Source organism: Larimichthys crocea, chromosome XIII (assembly GCF_000972845.2).
Source record: "Larimichthys crocea isolate SSNF chromosome XIII, L_crocea_2.0, whole genome shotgun sequence".
Classification (NCBI taxonomy): Eukaryota; Metazoa; Chordata; class Actinopteri; family Sciaenidae; genus Larimichthys; species Larimichthys crocea.
The window spans coordinates 23,190,260-23,215,340 of record NC_040023.1 but is presented as its reverse complement, the minus strand read 5'-3'; the positions used below and the strand labels follow the sequence as shown (position 1 = coordinate 23,215,340).

The 25,081-nt window shown below is 40.4% G+C and overlaps 1 long non-coding RNA gene across 2 annotated transcripts; it reads left to right on the top strand.

Annotated features, from left to right (window-relative positions):
- The first annotated feature begins 38 nt into the window (after positions 1–38).
- On the top strand, positions 39–25,081 carry LOC113747251 (uncharacterized). Of its 2 annotated transcripts, XR_003463494.1 has the most exons (5): positions 39–160; positions 4,890–5,076; positions 20,372–20,450; positions 22,090–22,214; positions 24,781–25,081. It is a non-coding gene; the product is annotated as an uncharacterized LOC113747251 (long non-coding RNA). The 2 variants fall into 2 exon arrangements; XR_003463495.1 differs by lacking the exons at positions 20,372–20,450; positions 22,090–22,214.

Below are 25,081 nucleotides of genomic sequence, written 5' to 3'. Positions count from 1 at the left end.
CATGTGTTGTTGTTTTTTATGTCCGGCCTCTTGCAGGAGGTGCACACCTGTTAATTGTTGTTCTAATTGCGCGTTTGCTGCCATAGGTGTGGCCTTTAAAAGGTCTGTTTGCCTCCTGCTCTGTAACACCCTGATGAAAGCACGCAGCAGAAACATGCTGGTAGGTTTTAGGCTTTCTTTTCCCTCTCAACATGTTTTATGCAAACCACACATGCACAAATTAACTTAGTCATAAGTTTGGAAACCAGATCTGCCAATTTTTTTTTCTTTTAGCAGCCTTTAGATGAAGAAATGTGCTGTTAAAAGTGACATATCTGGCTTTCAATATTTGCTGAAAACTACTCTAGCCTTCAGCTGTCATAGTACTGACAACTAAAGTACCCCAGAGTTCTGGTCTGAGTTTAGTTCATCTGGACACTTCAAAATGGCTTCGCTGTGAGGGTTGAAAAGTTATTATGTTTGCTTAAGGACTAGGGCTTTTTAGTATTTGTTATTATGACATAATTACCAATATAACCACACAGAGTGATGGCAAAGACATTATATTTTTCATCTTTGACAAATCCTGATTTGTAAAATCTAATGATGACTTGAGGTCCAGATGGTGAAACTGACATGAGCTGCTATGTATTACAAGCTGGTGTTTCTATTGACATGAGTGCAGGGAAATGATGACAAAACATTATTTTCTGAGATTAAAAACTTCTGGGTAAACTATTCTTTTAGTTTAAAAAACAAGACACACACAAATTGGAAACAAACACCAGGGAAAATGATCTTGGTAAATTCAGTTTTAGGGTGGATGTTCACACCACGTCTCAAGTTACAGATGGTTCATTGGGTTCATCTGTATGATACAATGTGAGAAAACCTAAAATGGAACAAATCATAATGTTAGCACTGAGCTGCTTTTGGGAAAGTGGGCTGAGGTTTGGTTTGTTTTCATTTGCACACTCTGAGGTATCGCAAGCACATAAACACATCTGACCTGTATCATTCAATCTCTCTGACATATTGATCTCTAAAAAGCACAGAGGCTCTCTGCCTCTTCAAGCTCTGTACGAATTGTTATGATTCACTGTCTTCATCCATAGGCCAGACAGCACCAAATGAAAAACTCACATTTCGAAAATGTCATCATCTTGGCTCAATTTCAAATAAAAGTCAGCACCATTCTTTTTACTTGCAACATTTACTTCTTTGTATTGAACGCTTCCTTCAAGTTGATGAAGTTGAACACTTGTGCTGCAAGATCAGTAAAATGCATTCTCTTTGCTATACATTAAAGGGTTCAGCACACAGACATTTGTGCTTGTCAATGAGCTTTGGTATGTCTATTTGCGTGTGTGTCGTCTACAAATGGTGTGTCAAGCATGCATTGGCTGCTGCTATGAAGCACCTGGCATACCCTCACTGTCTTGCTAACAGGGCCTGACAGGTCTGCTTCATGCAGGTCCAGAAAAGGAAAACACTTTAAGATGGGTCTTAAATTATGATGAGTTGGCAGGTTATTACTAGTATCTCCATAGGATCCCTACATCAGCTAGATGAGCTATGTGCAAGGGCAGAACTTAAGCATTTTGATCACTCGTGTTGCGGAAATATCCATTTTAAGAACACCATAGGACAAGTTTGCACTAGTTTGTATGGAAGATTATGAGGCTGTGATCACAATGAATGAGTGGATCGCTAGATGACACTGGTGAGGTCTGAGTGATAGAGAAAGACCAATTTGTTCAAAGTGTTGCTGAAGACAGAAAGGGGAAGAGTTACATAAGTTATGCTTATAACACACGCACACACAGCTATATTCCTTTTGTGTGTGCATGCATTCCTCTACACGTACAGGTAAAGTGACATCTCCCTGACTCGAGTGTTTGTGTGTGTGCACATACAGTGTTGCATTTTTTATGGTTTTGTGAGTGTGTGCATGTATTCTGTACTCTCTAAGCCCCCGTCTTTGATGTGCCCTCCCTGAGTTGAAAGGGTAACATGAGAACTCAGGACCCACAATGCTGCTCTCACCTGTGTCCTTTGATGATAGGACAGAGGCTAAGTAGACCAAACCATGGATGTCTCTCATGAAATACACACACTCATGCGTGCACACACCCACGGATATTCTCCATGACCTTTTATTGTGGTGAGTGCACAACTCAAACCAGTCCAGCTGCCTTTGTTGGCCATTGCTCTGATGCGCTCCTGTTACGACGGTGGATGGATGGGTGTCAAACAGAGGTGAAGGCCATGCTCTCCTCTCTTAATCACTCAGCCCTTGCTGTAGGAGCCACTGAAAACTCTGGACAACACTATTACTTCCAGACCACACTGCTCTTTCGCCATACATCACTCTACATTACTGTACTCTTCATGCCTCTCTGTTTATATACAGGGTTTCTCTTTTTCACCTCCTGCTCCCTTTCACTCCAAGCTTAGCTCGAGAAGTGATGGTTACAGCCTGGTGTCAGACATATTAGCCACAGTTTCACTGAGAAACACGGTTTGATAGTCTCAAAACACTTGACTTTTGTTTCCACTACATCTTACTTGATCATCAATTTATTAACTACAACATTTTTATTGCAACTGTGACCAAAAGCACAACATTCTCACTCAAACAGCTGTGCACTACTACTACTACTACTCAACTACATTATTATACGCTGCTGGAACAAATCTAGAGCCGAACATATTCACTCACAATTTCTGTATTTGCAAAGTAAATGGGACAAGATTGACAGCTTGTCACATTTGACTGCTTTGCCCACAGGAGGGAGCAAAAGGGCCATTTCTTATTATCAGCCCCCACCCCAGTTATAGTTAAGTGTGTTGCTACTGTTTAAAAATTACACCTACAAATTTACTTTGCAATTCTAGTTTGAGTATTGTTGGACACGTTAAAAAAAAAAAAAAAGTTTCCGGCATTCGTTCTATCTCTAGCCATGTCCTAGCATCATTAGGTTTATCTACAAGGCTTTACTGAGCATAAATTCTAATCTAAATCCTTCACTTAATCTATTTCGATTAATATCGCTTACTTCACAGTTGGTCTACACGGGGCTTAACAATAGCTCATGGTTCCATTTTTGTGTCCAGTCTGTAGCCACAGAGGTATAATGGTTGGACAGAGAGTGATGAGTTGACAGCAAGATGAGGAGATCCCCTGTGGACAGGTGAACCTGATGCTGGCTCAGGTCAGTGCAAGGTCAAAGCATAGAGCGAGAGAAGGGATCTGTGTGTATGTGTAGGATAGTGCTTCAATGAGGTAACAACTCTTCCTCCCTCTGTTCTGCACTCTATTGCGCGCACACACACACACACACACACACACACACACACACACACACACACACACCTGACCCATCCCTCCACACACAACCCCACCGTTTAGCCAGGCAGAAGCAACCCATTGTTAAACCAAAGAGGCGCTGAAGGGTCCTGTCCTCCGGTCACTTCAACCCCTCCACCACCACCGCCACCACCACCATTCTGCCCTCTTCAGCCCTCCACCCCTTAGTGGGGGTGACAATGACCTCTGTCTGAAACAGAATAGGTGCTGCACCTGTGGAGAGAGGAGGTCCCCGTGCAGGCTGGTTTGAAAGCTCCACGTCCAGAATAGATCACAGGCCTTCCTATGTTGGGTATTTTTGCATAAGCGAAGCACTTTTCTGTTCTTTTCACATGATCTGTGGTCCCATGCTGAGTGCAAATACTGGGTAACAGTCAGGTTGAAAGGGTCAAGTTTTAATTCTATGAAAGGTTTAATAACACATGTGAGAAAAAGAGGTCATTGCAGCAGAATCATAGTGATACTTAAAGTGTTAAAGTAAAGTGTAAGGCATTAATGTGTTTTTGACAAAAGCAATTTGGAGACTGGTCATTAAAAGAGTAATCCAGCCTAAAATCTGATAACATTTATAGCACCTCTGGGTGACACTTTGACACATTTGTCTTTATTAATATATTGCTGTATTTCTATTATTTTTTTGCATTCCTGTGGCTACACTGACAATGTGGTAGAGGTTTCCCCTCCTGAGAAAAAGACTAATAAATATTAAATAACTCTTGGAATGGATTAAGCAAAATTGATAGAACAGAAGTGAAAGGTGGTGATTTTTTACAATTTTATTAACAGTCTGTAAGATCTAAAGAACAGATTGTCTGTAACAGAAGTATCGGCCTACCGCTTCCTATTTACTGTCAAACAAACAGAGGGAAGAACAAACTGCCTGGACAGACTGTAATGTCTGCTCGAGTCAAAGCCATGAGAACAAATTAACCACCACTCATTTCTCTGTAAGACAACCTCACTTCACTGTTTGGATTTGTGTATAGAAACAAATCATGTTTCTCTGCAAGTCCAAAGGCTGTTGTACAATCTACAATTCGGTCTGTGCTTAATTATGGCAATATTGTGTATATATGAACACTTCTCCCTCCACCTTAATGCCTCCTGAGTCTATCACAGTGCGGTGCACTACATCAGATGACATATTTCTCACTCACCATTGCGTCTTAGATATAAAGGTGATGGTGGTCCTCGTTAACAAACAAATGGAGCAGCATTGTATGATGTTTTTTATAAGCCTCTACGGCAAAAACTAGTTACCTTTGCTCTTTGGTTCCATTTAAATACAGGACATACAATGTCAGATCACAGGTCATATTAACATTAGCTGTACCTTTTGTCACAGTGAAGATGGAAAAAGTGAATTCAAATAATACGCTACATACAAATGGAAATGCGATTGCATGTAAATGTTTTCTTTAACTGCAATGGATGTCAATGAATTAACTCCCTCTCATCCCTCCTTTAAGCAGTCTTCTTCCTCCTCACCTTCATACTCCCCTTTCTTTTTACCTCCCCACCATTGCATCTTATATATAAGATGCCTCCCGCTGCTGTCTCTATGCCAGCCCCAGTCTGTCTCCAGTGACCCAGCCTGAACCAACAGAGCTCTAATCCCAGGATCACCTCTTGTCGCTGGGTGACAGAGAGCGGGATCAGACCTCCTACCACCTCCAGGAATCTCCAGTCCAGCTCTCACGGCTGGACCACACCACAAAGAGGTGGAGGTGAGAGGGTGGGGGTGTGGGTACAGATAGAATGACACTGACACATGTATAATATATTGTCTATGTAATTAGAATTAAAGAAGTGGCTGCTATTTATTGCCACAACTGAGCTTATGTGTATTGTATGTGCAATTTTCAGCCTGGTACTTCAGAGGACAAGGTGAACAAGGCTTGTGGCAACATTTCCCTCATTGCTGACATGCTGTCTGTGCCCTCTCCTCTGTGGTGGTTCACACATGCACTTTAATACTGCAGATCAGCCTGCAACAACAGAGTGAGGCTTAACATGATGAATCACATCAGACGCGCAGATCAGCTTAAAAGGCTAACGTGGGTCAAGCACTGACCATCGTGGATGTAGTTGATTTTGGTGTGTTTTATAATTGTTTTGTAGTAATGTACAAAATAACAGTGCAGCTTGTTCACTCTATGAGAGCACAAACGCCCTGCAACTCTGGTGCAAACTTGACACATGCTATTAGATTTCCAATATTAAGCAACCCAGTTCTCTCTAAACGGCCCTACAACAAAGAGTTAATAGTTAATAATGAGTCCGGTCATCCCCCCTATTGCACTGACAGCTGCTGTTAATCAGGAAACTGTTAGAGCCGTCACGGGCCACAAAGGAGGGCAGCAGGCAGGCAGTCAGGCAGGCAGGCAGGCAGGGCCCTCTGAAATCTTTGGGGTTGACTTTGGTAGCACTGTAGCATGACAAGATAACACAGAGCACATCTGCTTAGTCTCAGCACTTACACTTTATCATGATCAACCATTGTTTTAAGATGCTGGCCCTAATGGTATAATTGAAAAGTCAAGACTCACACACATTTTAAAGAGTTCAAGCATTTTGTTTAAAGTAAATGCAACACATCGATAACCAGTTCACCATGTTTAACTGAGTATGACAGAGTAGTCACAGATATTATCTATGATGTGGCAAACAGGCTGCATGAGTGGTGAGATTCTAACCAAAAACACCAAGCCTGAATCTGATTTCCTTCAACCCAGACACAGGAAACTGAGTATTTAAGTGTACCTCCAATACACATCTGCTCAATGTCAAAGCTTAGTCATTTTGTCATCAGATTATTATATTACCATTACACACAATCCTGCAGTTAATGAGGTATCAAGTAGTATTGAAAATCAAATTCAGGCTGAACCTCTGAGTCCTTAGGGTTTCCTTCAGTAGCTCTGTGTCATGACAAGATAAAACGCAGCACATCTGCTTAGTGTCAGCGATCCGCCACGGCAGAGGGTTGGAGGGATGAACTAGTCGAGGGGCAGCGGTGGGTGATTTAAACTCATGAGCTGATGGCTCTGCTTTTCCTCTTTCGGAAAAAGGGGAATGGCTAAAAAGCAGGGTGAGTGCATTATGCAAGGGTTTTTTGTTTATAAGATTCTTCAATGACTGATTATAATTATGAATAAATGAATGACTGAGGGAATTTATTTTTGACCCAACCTGTTTAGGGATGCAAAGCTTTTGTCCGTGTGTTCTCCTTAGTCTCTCATACACACATCACAGTAAAACCAGATGCATTTGTAGTATCCTGCATGAGCTGGTCGGAGGTTGACACAGCACAGTACAATCATCTTAAAGAGGGGTTGCATCCTCTGACTAATAGGTTTAGGTTTATCACCGTGTCATTAGCACTTCTCACCGCTGGATGATTCACACAATCAGCCTCTAATTAAATCTCTCTGTGGAACCAAACGTTGCTGGTTTCGAACCACATAACTGTTTGGGGAAAGTGAGTGTTTTCCCTCTTACCTCCACGATCACAGTGTTGCTTATGAGCATGGCGCTTTATCCATTTATTCTCAATAGAGGCACTAATTGCTTGTGAACACAAGTGAATATAAATTTGAATTGAATTAAATTAGTTAATCTGTCATATCTTACATCAGCAGGAGGGTAATTTGGAGGAGCTAAGTTGTATTAATCATAAAACAGTTTGGTCTATGTGTGTGTGTGCGTGTGTGTGTGTGTGTTTGTTTATATGGGTATAAACTATGTAGTCTATGGTATATAAAGTAGAAGGCTATGACCAACATCCAGAAATGCCGTTGATTTCTCTGGACCTGAGCTCATCTGAAATGGTCCCTTCAAGGAATCGTGTTTTTATGGATATAATTATCAATTTATCAAGCTCTCTGAACAAGAACAATTATACCATACTTTATAGAAAACCAAGGTCCTAGTTTATTTTGATTTTTTAACCACATTTCATACTGTAATTTCATTGTTCATAAATGTACTGTATATTGTTACCCCACCAGCAAGGTGAGATTAACTGATAAAGACAAGGTCAGCTTGGGTGCAGTGTAAGATTTCTCTATAGTGTGATGAAACATAGAAATTAGGAAAAGCTTTCCAAAACATCTTCCCTCGTGTTGCTCTCTCTGCTCCCTTCCCCCTTTGAAAGGCAGGACCTCTGCCTTGCACAACATCCCTGGAGCATGGCACTGCCGAGCAAGCAAAACTCACCAAGGCTTTTTCTCTCCTTTATTTTCTTTCTCCACATCTCATTTTGTTGGATTTGATCCCGCTGTCATGTATCTATTTTTCTTATCTTTCATTAATACAGCTAATTTACTTGAAATATGATATTAAGAACTGATTTATGGAAAAGTTGAATACAAACCTTAAGAACAACATAGGCTCATGTGTTTGTCATAATTTTGGTCTTAAAAACGTCCATGATGGTTATCATTTTATGAGTATCCTATTCTTTCCCTTAAAAGGGTTGTTTGCGAGTCTCTGTGTGTCTGTTAAAGTATCTGCTTGCATGTACAATCATGTGTCTACTTCTGATTAAATTTCCCATCCATCTTTCAGTGTGTGTGTAGGTGTGTGTGCTCACAAACTGTATGTACGCATCTGTATATGTGCATGTGTTTATATGTGCCCATGAACGTGTGTCTATGTATGTGTCACCTGGGGTCGTAACTCTGCCCAGGACAGTTTTATAAAGTGCGGTGCAGCCAGCGAAGCAGCAGTAAATCAGTTTTATTTGCTGTGTGTTGGGGGTCAGCTCTCTTGACACCCCCAGATCCTGACACCACAGGAATGGACTGGTTGGATTTTGCTATTGCAGCTGTGTTGTTGTAGGCTGGTAGTTATGAGGGATTTATTCTTTTACGGATCCGATCCACCTGAGGAAAAAGGAACGACTGCCATTGCTTCTAGCATCCGTTAGTTTAGTTTGGACGGTGGACATTTGTCGTGTCTCACCTAATGAATTCCTATTTTATTCTCCAATTACTTTAGTTTTCTTTTACTTAAAGAAAAATTTGGGAAATATGCCTATTCAATTTCCTGTTGAGAGTAATATTTATTGTCACTCTCACATTACTATAAACTGGAGTTAGCTTAGCTCTGACATGTTAATTACTGACCTTTAGATGTGCTGGTAGGTGAATTTTGTTACCGGATGGAGCCTTGTTGGCTGTTTCTGAATTTTGTGAATGGAATATTCTTTGTTCACGTCTTGTCAGGTCTACTGGCTTCACTTTACTGTCAGAGACTCACCACAAATCATAGAGAGAAAGATCCATGATTTTCATACACACACAGTCCTAGAGAGCAGGGCTGTGCCGCGTGGCACACCGATGATATAAACACAATGTGGGAATGCAAACAAACTCCCTTTGCTAGTTCTCTCTTTCTCTTTCAGCAAACCTCATTTCTTTAGAGGTAATTTCTTTCAGTTCTCCATTTTAAAGCTGTCAGACCTAACAAAAACTTCTTAGCAACTCAATGCTTTGAGATTTATTTGATTTTGGAAGACAATAATATGGTATCATAGTCAGTAGAACAAGAGATAACAATGTCCACTGAGGACGGGGTGCAAACTCAGTATGTCGATCGTTTGCTGCCTCTTCCATCTTCTTGGTCATCTTCCTCCCAGGACCTTCTCTTGGATCCTCTTAGCATCGGGCTTGCAAAAGGCAATGACATTTGCTTTCCTATAGTAAGGCTGTCCGTCAATCCATCCCACCTAAATCGCTTACTGCTCGTCTCGTCATCTTCGTAGTCCTCCTCTGTGCCTCTGCCTGGATGTTTGAAGCAGTGGGCTAGAGGAGGGTGGTGACACTGCCTCATCTTTCTCTGCATAGCTGTCACTTTATGAGTCTGTGTCAACAAACTCATCCCACCACAAGAATTCATCGCTACCGCTCTCGTTCCCATCGTGGTCTTCAGGCAGGGGATTTTCTACAGGCTGGACAACTTCTTGAGGCTCAGCTGCAGCAGGGGCTTCAGCCTGATTGCTAACAACAGCAATGTTATCAAGCATATGCCTCAACATGGGCAAAAGCCTGGAAATACAAGACCATTTAGATAAATAAATACTGCAACTAGTTTGGAGTGTGTTGCTTTTCATATCATTTATACATTGTGTCCGTCTTATATCTCAAGAATCTCATGGAACCCTTTATTTAGTGAGCAGTGATCCGGAAATACTGACCACTAATGTCTGTGTAACGTCTGTGTGAAATGTGGAGACAAGTTCTCACCTTGGTCAGCAGCAATGTTGTTACTGATGTAGGATCCGTCTTCCAGACTCATGCGGTCAGTGTCCCATGAGTCTGTCTCCGTCCACTGTAACTAAAAAGAGCAAAAAACAGTTATTATAAGCAAGGAAATTAGCTACAGTGGCCAAAACTGTTTCTTGTACCAAGCTGTAAACATTTATTTCTGCTGTGAAGTTGGCACATTATGGAAATTGACTAGTTCTGTAGCCTCCCTTAAGTGGCCATTTGAGGAACTGCAGCCCGCATAGGCTTCACGGCCATGGAGGTTGCCGTTTGGTACAACCACACACACAAATAGCAGCTAGCTAATATTACTTAGTCCAACAGCAAGAAATCCAGCTCGGCGTCTGTCCTTTAGCCTTTTACTTTATATCTTGTCTTCTCACTTTCCTCTTCTCTTAGCTTTTTATGTCAGTGTCCCCTTTATTTCCCCTTTAGTCATTTTGTCCAGAGGCTGCTGAGTCCAGTTACATTACCCGCTTAGCGAACTCTGGTTATGGCATGACACTGGCTCCGCTTTCTGTCAGTATTACGCCAATGCACTGGGCCTGAAAACCTCCTCTTCCAGGTGGTCCGGTGTAGTATGAACACTAACACAAACACAAGGCCCTGAGCTCACAGTCTGGGCAACCTGGCTAACAAACAAAGCTAACGTTAGCTAGCTAAAAAAGTTATACAATGTTGCTTTAACTGACAAGGCTGTACTGACATTAAGTTAAATGTTCAGTAACCTAATTATAGTTGGGATTTAAGAGGTTCTGTTGGAAGAAATACAATATTCATAACCAAATGCTGCCTTTTATCAAAAGGCAGCAATTTATCAAAGCTAGTATAACTTTGATGATATCAAAGCTGGTATAGCCAGACCCTTTAGGAATTTGCGATGTTGCGATTTGCAACTTCAACGCAACTTCAGTGAATCCCCGTGAATTTAGGGCTGTGTTGCAATTTTAACCAATCACCGCAATTTTCCTCAACTTCCGTGCAGTCTGCCCAGAGGATTCAACTCAGCGGGTCAGGGACAGCCACATGGTGCGGGAGGATCCCCTCGCGGGACCTCCCCCCAGCGCTGGCTGGCCCCTGCCGGGCACATTTCCTCCGCGGCGGTGTGCCACGACCAGCTCTGGGTCGGCTTGGAGAATACATAGCAGTGTGATTGTTTCAACTTTAGCTAGATAGCTAACAGTTACTTACTGTAGAGGAAGGCGAGGGACCACTGCCTTTGCGAAAATTGCAGCTAAAGAAGCTGCTGGAGCAAGTGCTTGTGGAGAATGCCGTAATATACAAATAAAATTAACAAAAAAAGTACAAAGAAAGTTGTACATATATTTTATATTTTGGAGATGCATCTGCCGACAGTACCCTACACAGAAGTCTGCTAACAGAAGTATCTGAAAGACACAGCACTAAAGTTTGTGATTAACCCTCGTATTATGTTGAAAAAAAATTACATTGATTAGGTTGCGGGTCATTTTGACCCATAGGTGTAAATCCAATCAAAACAGTCAAAAAAACAGGTTAAACCAATAACAACTTTATTTTAGATTATATAAACATTTAGAAAATAAACATACAATACATTTTTAATTCCAACACGGTATTTAAGAACTATTTAAAGTTTTTCCCTCTTCACGAACACATTTTTTTTTCATTTAACTTGCCCATTTTCTCAGATTTTCAATTTTCAACATTTTCANCGCCCTGTGTGAGTTGGCCTGAAGGACAAGGGAGAGAAAGTTCCTTCTCTACACACACCTGGGTCTCTGGGTCTGAATGGCTATTCAGAGGCAATCAAAATACAAATAATTGGGCACTCAAACATGTTTATTTTGGATTTGAACAGCTACTTACCCACATTAAAGTGTCTGGGTCAAAATGACCCGCAACATCATCTTTGTATACAAACTCTGCACAGACATTCCACTACACATCAAAGTGTCCAGATTTTACACATCAGTTCATGACCCTAGATGAGGAAAAGTCACAAAATTTCATGAAGAAAAAGAAAGGATAACCACTACTTTGGTCAACACAAAAACTGAAATGGGTCAAATTGACCCTTAACATAATACAAGGGTTAAAATGGTGACGTGACGGCAAAACAACGTAATATTCCGTCAAGTAAACGAGAACCAAAATATCAAAATATACATGGTTTTATAAATATATCATCACAATTTTAAAACAGAAAAGCAATAACTTACCATAACTTCTGTGAACGGTAACAACAACTGCCCCCTACCTCCCGTGTTTTCTTACGTGTTTAGTGAGTGGCAACCTTTGTGGCTGGGAAATGAAGCAAATGCAGAAGTGCTAAAAAACTGTAATTCCTCAGGCGGCTGCTTGAGACAGGCTCTGGAAATTAGTCAATCCCCGTAAGCACCGTATTAAAACTTCACATCAGAAATAACAGTCTGGTTAAAAAAATGATGCTGGTCTCTATAGTTAATTTCCCTGGTCATGACAACAACTTTACACATAATTAAAAGTGTGCCACTTTGATTGACAGGTAAATGCCGTTAGAAATGGCTTATTAGAGCACCAAGGTGCCATTTGGCCCACTTTAGGTTTACTGACAATCCGTGTCTTTGCCAATATTAAAATCCATGTAAAGGCAATTCTGAGATTTCTTTCAAAACACATTAAATATGTTCGGAAAATAGTTGCTGAAACCATGTGAAAAGACTTACTAACAATATATATACAATATATTACTAAAATGTGGAGTAAGAGGTAAAAACTGTTTTTCAACAGTTTTCAGTCCAGGATTTCATGGGCGGTCCTAAAAGGTGGCTCGACCATGCGCTGAGGCCACCATGAGCATAATTCCCCTGCCTTCCTAACCCACAACAGTATAAAAGCCTTCAGCATGTTCGCATCTGTGCTTCTCCGTGTGCTAGTTATTACTCTTGTTTACACTCAGCTGCTTCCTGAACACAAAGAGATGAAGAAGAGGTGGATTTATTTTTGAAAAAGATCTTAAGTTTACGTATGTCGGTAATGGCACCTCCATGGGCTGAAGGTGCGCTGTGCTGATGTTTTTGTCCCCCCCCCCCAAACGGTGTTTTGTTTCACTAAAGTACATGACATATTGAGACAGAGAGAGAAAGTCAGGCAGTCAGAGAAACACAGACAAACGGAGGGAGAAAGACAGACGGACAGAAAGAGAAAGAGAGTCCCACGAGAGCCTCCAGTGGACACGCCACCACAATCCTGAAGCTGAGAATACTGCAAATTTTTTACCTGATTTTGACCCATAATTTCATAAACTTGTTGATATTTTTAATCATTCAAATTTGTCTGGATGATTAATAACACATACTTCTTTGGTCTGGTGAACTCATTTATTTTTTACTTTAAGATTAGGTGGGAGGCAGAAGAAGCAATACATCCAACATTGCAGCCAAAAGCATCACATATTTTTGGCGTCATAACGGCACTTATCGTTGACGTCACTCATACTCTGTCCATTCTTTATACTATCATTGGTGTTTTTTGGCAGAACCTCAGCACAAAAATGTGGGTATCTTGTCTGTACCAAGGCATATTTGCAGATTCAAACATATGTTGTATTTTTTTTAAATTAAATTTGGAAATAAAATTTGATATATATAACTATAGTGTTTTTAAGTTTATGTCCGATAACTATAAATAATTAAATTAGTATTCGTAAAGCTCTAAACAACAGTTAATTTACACCACTGTCATAAACATGGATGACTTCGCCAGCTAATATTAATTGCTAGTCCAACAGGACTAGCAACCCTACCGCACACTCAGTCTTTGGTGCGTCGCGGATGCAACACGGTTTTGGTCCGTCCTGCACGTGACTTCAAACCCCACTGGAAGTGTTTCAGAAGCGGGGCATTTAGCCGGGCAGACTTTGTTTACTTGCTCAGATTTGGTCATTTTCCTGGTGTATATTCTTCTAAATATGCTTCTACATGTGTAAATATGCTACATAGTTTTTTCTGTTTTTACGACCGGAAGTTTGCATGGGGTATTTTATTTTGAAAATCCACCAGATTCTCTTAGCTTTTCCTGTGGCCTCTGGCTTCTTACAGCTCGAGGCGGTCTGTATAAATTGACGCAGGCTGCTCACATCAAGCGTCAAAAATAGAACAGACGCATAGTCAACGCGGAGCTGAGTGGCGAGCGGCTTCTGGGACACTTCTGAAACGGACCACAGCAGAGCCGGTGGGGTTTGATACATTGGCTAAAATGGTTGGTATTGTTCGCACTGACGTGGCGCACAGACCGTCAAAACAGACAACAGTGAAACAAATTAACTATGTAGAAGTTACATAGNAAGGTTCTTCACATGTAAACCTTCTGGAGCTCATTTTTGGTGTGTTTGTCAAAGAGATGACATGAGAACACACGGGACTCACACAGGAGGCGGAACGGCAGTGGAGCGAGCCGGCCGTATTCACGCGAGATCACGAGAGAATCCTGGACATAGCCGAGACCCCGCGATAAACAGTGTATAAAAAAAACAACAACAACAAACCAGGTGATTATTACTTCGCTTATTACTTTTTAAAATTTGATTTGAAGACAATAATATAATCTCAGAGCGATTAGTAAAAGTGAGAACAATAAACTACAGATGGGGTGTCACTCTAATTAGCTGTAAACTTGAATCTTCTCACTGGGCTTGCAGAGGACTCCTTCTGCTGCGCTGTCAGTGTCACTGTTTGAGACGGCATCAGACAATTCATCCCACCTGAATCGCTTCCTGCTGGTCTCACCATCTTGTCGTCATCCTCTCTTTGCCTTTGCCTGGATGTTTGCGACAGTGGGCTAGAGGAAGGTGGTGAAACTGGCTCTTCTTCTTGTTGGTGCCACTTTCGGAGTCAGTGACAGCAAACTCATCCCACCACCGGAATTTATCGCTGCCGCTCTCTTCCCCTTCATGGTCTTCATCAGGAAGTTTATCCCACCTGAATCGCTTCCTGCTGGTCTCTTCGTTGTCATCCTCTCTTTACCTCTGCCTGGATTTTTGAGATAGTGGGCTAGAGGAAGGTGGTGGCACTGGGTCTTCCTTCTCTGCGCCGCTGTCGATGCCACTTTCAGAGTCGTTGTCAGCAAACTCATCCCACCACCGGAATTTATGGCTTCCACTCTCTTCCCTTTCATGGTCTTCATCAGATGATTCATCCCACCTGAATCGCTTCCTGCTGGTCTCATCATCTTCGTCGTCATTCTCTCTTTGCCTTCGCCTGGATGTTTGCGACAGTGGGCTAGAGGAAGGTGGTGAAACTGGCTCTTCTTCAGGTCGATGTCAGCAAACTCATCCCACCACCGGAATTTATCACTGCCGCTCTCTTCCCCTTCATGGTCTTCATCAGAAGATTCATCCAACCTGAGGTGCTTCCTGCTCATCTCATCATCTTCGTCGTCCCCCTCTCTTTGCCTCTGCCTGGATGTTTGAGATAGTGGGCTAGAGGAAGGTGGTGGCACTGGCTCTGTGTCGCTGTTGATGCCACTTTCGGAGTCAGTGACAGCAAACTCATCCCACCACTGGAATTTATGGCTGGATGACATCTTCATCAGCTTGAGGATCAGCAGGGGCTTTAGGGTCTCCCAGGTGGAGTCCATCTCCCATGTGTGGTCCGTTTCCAATGTGGGGTCTGTCTCCCATGTGTGGTCCATCTCCGTCTATCATAACTAAAAAGATAAAACAAATAAATATAGTGTTCAATTCTTGTCCCTCAGTAGTGCGTGTGTAAAGCTGTTTTGTAGTTGAAGAGATAGTTTTCTCATTTGAAAAGAGTTCTAAAAGCAAATTTCACCTTCCAATTTACCACAAATTGAAATGAAATACTCAGTACAGTACCAAGATGCAAAATCCAATTCATAGATCACTACAAACATAAAATGATAAATTCAGGCTAATTGTTGGTAGACTGATTTGCTTGTTTCGGTTGTGGCCGCACCAGTTGCTACTTTTATTTCAGGCATTTTACTAGAACATGTGTATTTTACTCTTTATTTTACCAGGACACTTTTTAAACAAAATGAATAGTTAATTTGTTAGTTGATGTCTGGACCAACACATCCTAAGTAACGTATTTATCTGGTTGTATTACTGTACAGGCTCATGAACACTCACACTGAAATAAGTATTTAAACACTGATATGTGCACATAGTAGAAACTTGGACATGGACATGACCAACATCCCCTAGTTGAGAGAATCGTCTGCATTGATGTTTAGTTTCCTTTTGTAACTCATGTTATTGTCAGAGATAGCTGCAAAATAGATTTCTCACAATATTTTAGCATCAAGGATTTCTGCTACAACATTATATACGCAGCTAATTCACTTATTTGTGAATAATTAATATTTAACTATATTTACATTTATATTTGATTAGAAAAGAAATATTAACACAAGACACATTCAGAATGCAGGTATTTGCCTTATGACTATAGTATGTGCCTTACACTAAGTCAACATCATGGCTAACAGCCCTCTTTCCTGTCATTCTTTGATATATATATTCTAATAGATAAGAAAGCTAAAGAAGCCATCTCTCACACTAGACAAACTGAATCATTAAAAGCCTCAACTGCTTTCGGACCCCCTGCTGTTTCTAAAACCATGACAAATGGCTCTCTCTGCATTTCTAATATATGCATTAGCCTGCGTCTTCCTACTATAGCAATACATATATTTATACTCAGCAGGGGGTAGAGCCAACTCTCTGATGCTGTAGGCTTTGTGTGATAAGATTAATGAAAAACCAGTTTATAAGTTCATCCAGCTGCAGAAAAATGAAGATAAAAGTCTATGTAGTACTTTCACTGATCTTACATTTCATCTAAGTCTGATATATAAAGTATTACATGTTGTAAAGTGGTCTGAGATATACCCGTAAGGAAATTTCATGATAAAATGAAAAATGTGAACTTAACTTTTTGGCCGCCTGCTGAGAAAAGATTATTGGATTAATACAATCATTTTATATGAATAAATTATTCCTATAGCATCCTATTTCCTTCCTTTTTATCCTCATATTTGCTATGGGACGACATAAAAGTTACATATAAAAAGTGGTCAGTTGGATAAAACATAGCTCTTTTGTAGGTTTATTTCATTCACTGTAATCTGTTGCACTCATTCTACAAGCAGCACTGGCTAAGAACACTTCTCACCCTTTTAGAGGATTAGGATTGGCCGACTTTGCCACATGCAAACAGTGGTTCAAACGATGCCCACACACCTTCGCACATGTGCTTTGGTGTTTACAATAAGATGCATTGATATTCAGCAGGACCAAGAAAAATCCCCCTTCGCACATTCTCTGTCAGAATCTGGGGGCCATTTCCTCTTTCCTCTTTCTGTGTGTGTGTGTGTGTGTTTGTATGCACCTGTTTTATGTTTCTTAGCTTTCAACTCTGGAGGTCTTTCAGAGCAGGTTGCAGAGTCCAATAGTCAACAGATGCCTTCTCACAGGGTCAGAATTAGCCTACAGGCTTAGTGTGTAAGACAGGAAAAGAGAAATGGAGTAACAGTATCTTCCCACTCCTTTTCTCTCCTTAGTTTCATCTGTCAATGTACTCTTTGGTCTCCTCACCATTAGCTATGTCCATACAGTAAAAGCTCCTAAGTCTGGTTGCGTTGCCCACTCTGCCAACTCTGGTTCTGAAGACCTTCTCTTCCCGTTGGTCCAAAACACCTGTTGAAGGACATCAGAGGGAAAACCAGAAATTATTTCTCCATAAAATATTAAGTTTCACCAAAATAAGTGAAATATTTTGTGATGGGTATGACTTGCTGTAAAGTCCAAGTACTTCTTTTGGGTGATCGTACCCAGAGCACAAAGTTAGATGGTACAGACATCTTTCACCTGATTACACATCAGTGTAGCATCAAAAAGACTTAATTAGGATGCATGCATGAGTGTAAATGAGTGAGTCCCACTTTCATCTGATCTTGGTACCTAATCGAAGTAGACAAAGCACTTATCACGAGTTTAACAAATCAGTTAGTGAAGCCCTGTGGCAGGGCTTAATTTAGTGTGTGTGTGTGTGTGTGGTATGACCTAAGGTTGACATTTCTTGGAGCCAAATGACATCCAGAAGCACTCAATCAGGCTTCTTTGTGAGGGCTGGAAATCATTTCACCTCAGAGGGCCCAAATCAAGACCAAGAGGTTTTTAACACAGGGAGGAATGTTGTGTATGGATGAACATCAAGTTAAATATTGTTTGGATTCAGAAACATGCTCCCTAGACTTTTGCCTAAGACTTGGGTAACAACTGTAAGTGTTATAATTATAGCTGCTGGAAAACACATTGATAAACACTTTTATTAGCTTGCAACTGCATTATGAAGTGTTAGAGTATTTTAAAGATTTGTTTTGAATGGTGAATGAGGATTACTAGAACAGTGATGCTTGTAAAACAAAACAAAAGACGACAATGCAAAAGTATTAACACATGCAGCACACATCAGTAGGAAATACAGGCTTCTTTAGCTTTCAAAATAAAAGTGCCAAAGGGTTAAAAAGGAAAAACAAACCTACATTGTCCAAATACCCACTAACATGCAGCATTTTAAGTTAAGGGTCAATGTACAATATCAAACAGGGTTTTCGCTTTTGAGATTTTAACTTGTATTTTTACCTCAAAATGGATAAATTAGCCATTGTTAGAAGTTTGTATTTTTACCTCAAAATGGATAAATTAGCCATTGTTAGAAGTGGGTTTAGAGCAGGGGTCGGCAAATACGTTTAGACCCGGGCCAATTTTTTTTCAGACAATTCCATTNATTTAATTTAAAACATTACCTGCAACCTGCCGTAACTAATGTATACAGCAGCGCAGATCTGCCGCTGATGTGCATTCACATTTTTTTTCACATTTGATATTTGAGCCGACCTTGTTTGGTTTTGTTTTTTTCATTTAATGAAACACATTTGTTCACGTTGTCGGTTACAAGAGGGACACAGTGTCCAACCTGTGCGTCAAGTAAAGAGGCTGCGAGGATGTTCTGGCTGCTGTCACGTTACTTATCAGCTACTTTTCAATAAATGTTGTGAAATCTGTGGAATTGTTGTATTTNATATATATATATATTTAAAAATAAATCAACGTCATCTAGCGGGCCAGATATAATTGATGGCGGGCCAGTTTTGGCCCACGGGCCGCTAATTGCCGACCCCTGGGTTAGAGGAACTAAACTTGACCTTTGTAGTCTCGTTAAAATGTGTCAAATCAGTCTTTAATGGTGTAACAAAACTGTAGGAGCTATGCTTAAGGATTATTTGTACCACTATTTATAACACTCTTTAGCAGAAGTTATTAAGATGAGTTAGTGTTTGCTTGAGCCCAAAAGCCAAGCCCATTCATGTCCATTATTGCACTATTAGTATACTGCTATCACACGTCATATCTACAGAATGACAAAGAGATTTAGTGTATGCGAATTGAAAGGGATTTATTCTGGGTGCACAAATCCAGGAGAATTCAGGAAGGGTGTCAAAACTGGCAACAGCCAAGAGTCGTTATAGCAGCACTTCCTGGTTAATGGTGTATGAAGAGCCTTTGATCGCCTTTCAGAGTCTAAAGCCACCATCACTGCAAAGCAGAAAGTAGAAAAATGTGTTGAGGCCAGCAAATGACTTGCTAATTATCAAAAATACCCTTTTTTGAATAGCGGTTGTCTGCAAAATTAGTTTAAAATGGCTTCCGTAGTCTGTCCAAACATACAATGTGAATAAATTTAACTCCAGCAACCTCTTAAGAACAAACAAGTGTTCTTGATCTTTTCTTAATTTTCATTTTCAGCGTCATTCAGCAGTGTACTGTTAAAAGCTTTGAGCTACTATTTGATTTATGTTACAGATAAAACATGACTAGCAGCTGCTACCAAGCTGCTTTTCTAGTTCAAACTATTTTTGAACATTTCCATAACCTTTCATCAAGAATACGGTATGTGATACCATCTGTGGTGTATAAATGGCCTTCAATAACGGGCAGGTTGCTTTCGTCTGTCTGCTTGTAGATGCTTGCATCTATAGTATAGAAAAGCAATGAAACAATGAAATGTCTCTCTCAGATATCTCATGATATACTGATGGTTTCAAAAATACTACAGCAAATACCAAGTGTCGATTACAAATTAATTATAAAACACACAATATCAATTGAAAAGCAGTCAAAGTACCAAGTGTTGGTATCAGTACATCTAAACAACTGTTGGAAGTTTGAGTTTTCATGCTTGAGTTAAGTTTCCGTAAGAGCATTAATGTCTTATCAGGCTTCTTATCATCCACTGCTGGTATGCATAGCTGGAACATTATATTCACACTTAATTTAACCTCTTACCAGACACGGACACATTTGCACTTCAAGCTCAGTAATTTAGGGTGGAAAAAGTGAGGTAGGGAAAAATCTCCAGCCCCAATATGTATTTTTATTAGTAAATATGATGTATTTTGCCCAGGGCTAGTCTCCTTCATTTCAGCCTGCTGCCAAATGCCAAAGCCCACGGTAAATTAATACAAACCATGAAGCCATGTGCCATTAAACTGGACTCAAAATCCTGGCAGAGTACCAGACGCCCATTATTATTTATTAATTTATTTTTAATTCTGCAAATGCTTTGCAGATGTTTCACATACCTCATGTTTTTTGGGAGACGATGTGAAAGAGTGGTAGTGGTACCTAACATGTGCTGAATGTTTTTTTTCCTCTCACTTGTAGCAGAGAAAAATGCTGCAGCTTTTAAAATGTAATCTGTTTTAGTTTATTTTCAGGTGCATGTCTAGCTGGAATTCCCTTGTACCATCTGCGATTGAGTGAGGTCAAATTTGTACTGATCTAGGTAAGCAACCATAAGAAATTCTGGGTTTTCTGTTCTTTTGTACATGGGAATTGACATTAGATTTAAAAAGGAATTCACAAATATGCCATAAAGCCTATATTCAACATGTTACGATCCTGGTTTTAACCCTGTCCGTCTAAAAGTTGTTGTGTGACTAATGGTTGTGTCACCACATCTTCTATAGCTCTAAAAACCACTTTTCCTCTAAAAAAGGTTGGACTGGGTCATTAAATCCATCCGGCAGTGCATCTGTGTGCTTATATACGGGAACAAAAACACATTAAAGTGATATACTGCCTTCACAAACACAGAGCTCCAGTCAAAAGTACAGTACAATCGTAATGACTAACTTTACCACATTAATACTGCAGAATACTGTAGAGTTTTTCTTTATAGAGACCTCACTGTTCTCTCCTAAACCAAAGCAGAAGACCGCTTCTGTAATGGAGGCTGTTTGAAGCCTTAATCAGTTTTTAACGGTATGGAGTGAGGTGGATATTAACTACTACATGTGTGGTTTTATGGTTACTTGCCATTGCAGTAGTTTGCATGCTATATTAAGCCATGCCAGATGCACTTAACCCACAGGCTCTTGTTCAGATAGCTGGCTAATGATAGCAATAAACAGGTGCTCTGTGAAATATTTTCCCTTTTGTAAAGCAGAATCTGACATTTAGTTCCTCTAAATGGCTGCCACTGTCTGCCTTTTGACTTGCCTGTTGAGAATTAGAGGTCTGTTGCCGTGAGCAGCCTTAAGAGAGGTCACTGAGGGTTTGTGGATTTATTTTTGTGTTTTACTTTCTACATATGATTGGAAGGACAGAGATGACTCAAGATATGAGACACATTATATATTTCAAATGTGGTCAATGTGGGTTTTGGTCTGCATGTATATGTAGATGCCTGTCCACTTTTTGGTAGTGGCTAATCCAGTCTTACTGGAACTTGGTGGCGTCGGTGGTTAGTGGTTCACTCACATATGGAGTGATGGTGAATAGGAGTTTTTTTTTTTTTTTAAATAGGTCTAAAGCCATGCTAACAGCTCTGTTGGCTGTACTTAGACACAGTGGTGCTTTTAGCTGAAAGCTAACATCAGCTCATGACAATGCTCGCATGCTGATAGCTGACAGACATGTTTACCATGTTCTCCATCTCAGTTTAGTATTTTTAGCATGCTTACATGTGGTGAGGCTGAAGGGAATGTCATTAGTTTTCAGGCATTTGCTCCATAAACCATACTGGGGGAATTCAAATTTGACATTGAGTCCACTGAAGTAATTAAGATTTGTCCTCCGTGCACATACAAGTTTGGGCTTTTTATGTGGTTAAAATACATTTTTCTGTTGACTCAGCCCACAGCAGTGCATAGCTCTGCTTCTGTGCTGAGAACCCTGTTTCTCCAAACTTTTGGTTGTAGGTACTGGTTTAGTGTAGGTAAAACACTGACTATCTATAAGTACCTCATACAGTGCCTCTTCAAAATACCTGAACTATTCCTTTAAGATTCCTATATACCTGTTGGCCTTTGCTTGTTTGCCTACCTGTTGCTCTATTGTTTCACCTGATTTTCTCTCTGAGTTCTGCCTCTCTGACGTCCTTTCTCTTTCTGTAATCTAATGAGTTGAATTCATCTGTCTAGGGACAGCTGGCTGGTCTTTATAGGCCTTGAGGTGGAGACCCTGTTGCATGTAAAAAGGAGACCCTGTCTGCAAGGTGCAGTGCTTTACAGGGGTCTAATCCAGCAATAAAGAAGAGAGAGAAACAGTGAGTGTTCTTTTACATCGGCCCACTCTTTCCTTCACACTGGTTTGATCTAGCCTCCGGTGCCATAAGGTTTAACATATTTTTCCATGATATAATTGGCATTTGTTTGCCTCCAGTTTTTACGCTTAGGGTCATGGGGTTTGTTAAAAATTAGTAACTGTTCTGTCCCATTTGTGTTAGTAGCTACCCAGTGAGCTCTTTTCTGGCCACAAGCCTCCCCCCATAAATATAAACTGTATGCATTCACATTCCAGTCCAGCATTTGTTGTCGTATTTCTTCTATTACTAGAAAGCATGTAAAAAGTATTTATTTTTAGTCAGACAATGACAATTTAGTCCTATTCCCACAAGAGGCTTATATGTAGCTGTTTTAATCAATCATTTCCAGTTTAATCGTTTAGCAGATTTCCCTCAGCGTCTGCAAAATAAATTGTCGTAATCTTGTACATTATAAACACACAACACAATGATCACACAAGACCTAAAACGATGGCTGTTTCAGATGTGAAGTGAGAAGGTGCTGACTTCTACAAATGAGCAAATGTCACGATGCAGTCTCCCACAACACACTTTCATCTGAGTCCTGCAGCTGAGGCCTGTCCTGTGTGTTTATGCGTGCTTTCAGGGCGGTTGCGGCGGCTTTGGGCTCGTTCTGTTGTTTTCCCTCCGCATTGGCATGGCCTTGGCCACGTTTGATGGTTGATTGAACACAAAATCACTTGTCTGCATTCTGCGAGGAAGCCGTGAAACTGTCAGCCTCCCTTCCTTCTGTGCAGTCAAGTTGAGACTGACAGTGGTGGACAGACAGATGATCTTCTAGACCTCAACACTCTAAACTTAACAATCCCATGTTGACAACCGGCTGAATTATCCATCACAAGTTTTGGGAAATGAGAGGTGGCCTACTTCTCAGTGTTCTTCTTCCTCTTTCCCTCTTGTGAGAAACGGCTTGAGAACCTTGACGAAAAACATAGGTTTGTCTGTGAAAGTGAGAAATGCTTATTTGCATGCTGAAAATCAACAGGGTGGAAATGATATTTCCCTTTAATCAGTCCATTTAGCCTGCTGTTTGATTTGGGTTGAAATGTTTTATTTACATAAACAGTTTAAAGGTGGTTAACGTTGATTGTTTTTTATATATATATTCAAATAACAACCATATGTAGTCTGATTATTCTGTTTTAAAAGGCAGTAAAAATATATTCTCATTCTTTTTGGACTTTGAACAAATGGGCTTAGTTTCTGCACATTACTTCTATTCTTGTCACTCTCATCATGTCTGTCAGTCTTCATTGTATACTTTGATAAAAGAAGTGCCAAAAAAATCACCTTTGATTTGATGGTGTAACTCTAACCAGACTCCAAGCTTTGATTATCTCCCAGGCCAGACTAAACTAAACTTTGCTTTGCAGCCAGCTGTTTGGGAAATATCCAGACACCCCAGAGATGACCCCACAATTATGAAAATGAAGTATTAATAGCTCGAAATTGCACCCAAATGGCTATCATGCAGGCGCACAAGAAAAACCTGTTTGTTTTTTCTTTCCATTGAAATCATTAGCAGAGTTTTCTTGGATGAGGTTCAGAGGTATTCTGGACATTTGCAGTGTGTTAAAATGGGGAATGTGTGTGTGCATGTAAACCTGTCCGTATTTTTTCAGTATCTAACATCTCAACCTTAAAAGCTCAATCTGACAAATATCTGGCAACTGTGCTGTTGCCAAGTTAGTGTCAAATTTGTGCAATCGGTGGCTGGTTGTGTGTAAGAGTGTATGTGTGTGTATGTGCATGCACCCAGGGCAAGCGGAGGTCTGTATATAAATTTACCTCATGTTTTCATGTTGGCGCTTTATCTACATATTTTCTCTAACCATTTCATCCAACAAGCTTCAAGGCTTTATGGAAACTTATAATTGAGAGGAAAAGGGGGAAGTGTGTTTAACTTGTTCAGCTCAATTTTTTAATTTGACGGGTCAATGAAAATTTATTTCCAAAGCAAAGAAGACACATTGTTGGTCCATTTTGTCTAAAAACCTCAGAGAAGCAATGTGATGCTTCCTCGATTGCACAATGAAAATGTCTTGTGTTGTTGTGTTTCAGCTCTGTTTCAGTTAGCTTTGTGAGGCTTAAAAGTGAAGTAATTGAGAGGGAACTTTGAAGTTTAAGAGTCAGGGCATTGAAGAAACCATGAATAGGCAGGGAAACAGACTCTCATAATATAAAGGGTAGCAGTTAGACCCTGTGCTTTTTTTTATTTCTTTTTTTTATTGTGGAAAGAATGTTTTTTCCTTCGGCTAAACATTTGGTAACGTATCCCTGATTTACCTGCTCTGTTTCTTCATTCTTAGAATAAAAGAGAAATAGTAGCAGGCTAAGTAGGCTGATCATCAAATTTTTATCCATCTGAAATATACTGAAACAAACGTTAAGGGATGTACCTATGATCACCTCTGTGCTGTTATCTTGTGCACATGAGAGGTTCATAACGAGCAGATCAATCCAGACATTTGTATCACTGAAATCACTCATGTTTTTGTTGTAAACACATGGAACTGTATCTGTGCAGCTCCTGTGTGGACCCCCAGCTCTGGCAGTCGTGATCAGCCGTGGTAAGATGGATGAGACCCTGAAAACAAGACAATTTCCTGGTCTAATCCCAGGTGGAGGCAAAGAATGGTGACACTGGAGATACAGCTGTGTATGTGCTTGTGTGTGTGTGTGTGTGTATGTGTGTTTACTAGTGTCTTTGTACGGCATGTTGTTTTATAGTTGTTGTTTTATAGTTAGTATTAATGCAGACCTTTCAAGGATTCCCTGTAGTTTACAAACCAGTGGTTAATTCTTGTTCATTTTAATGAAAATGTCAC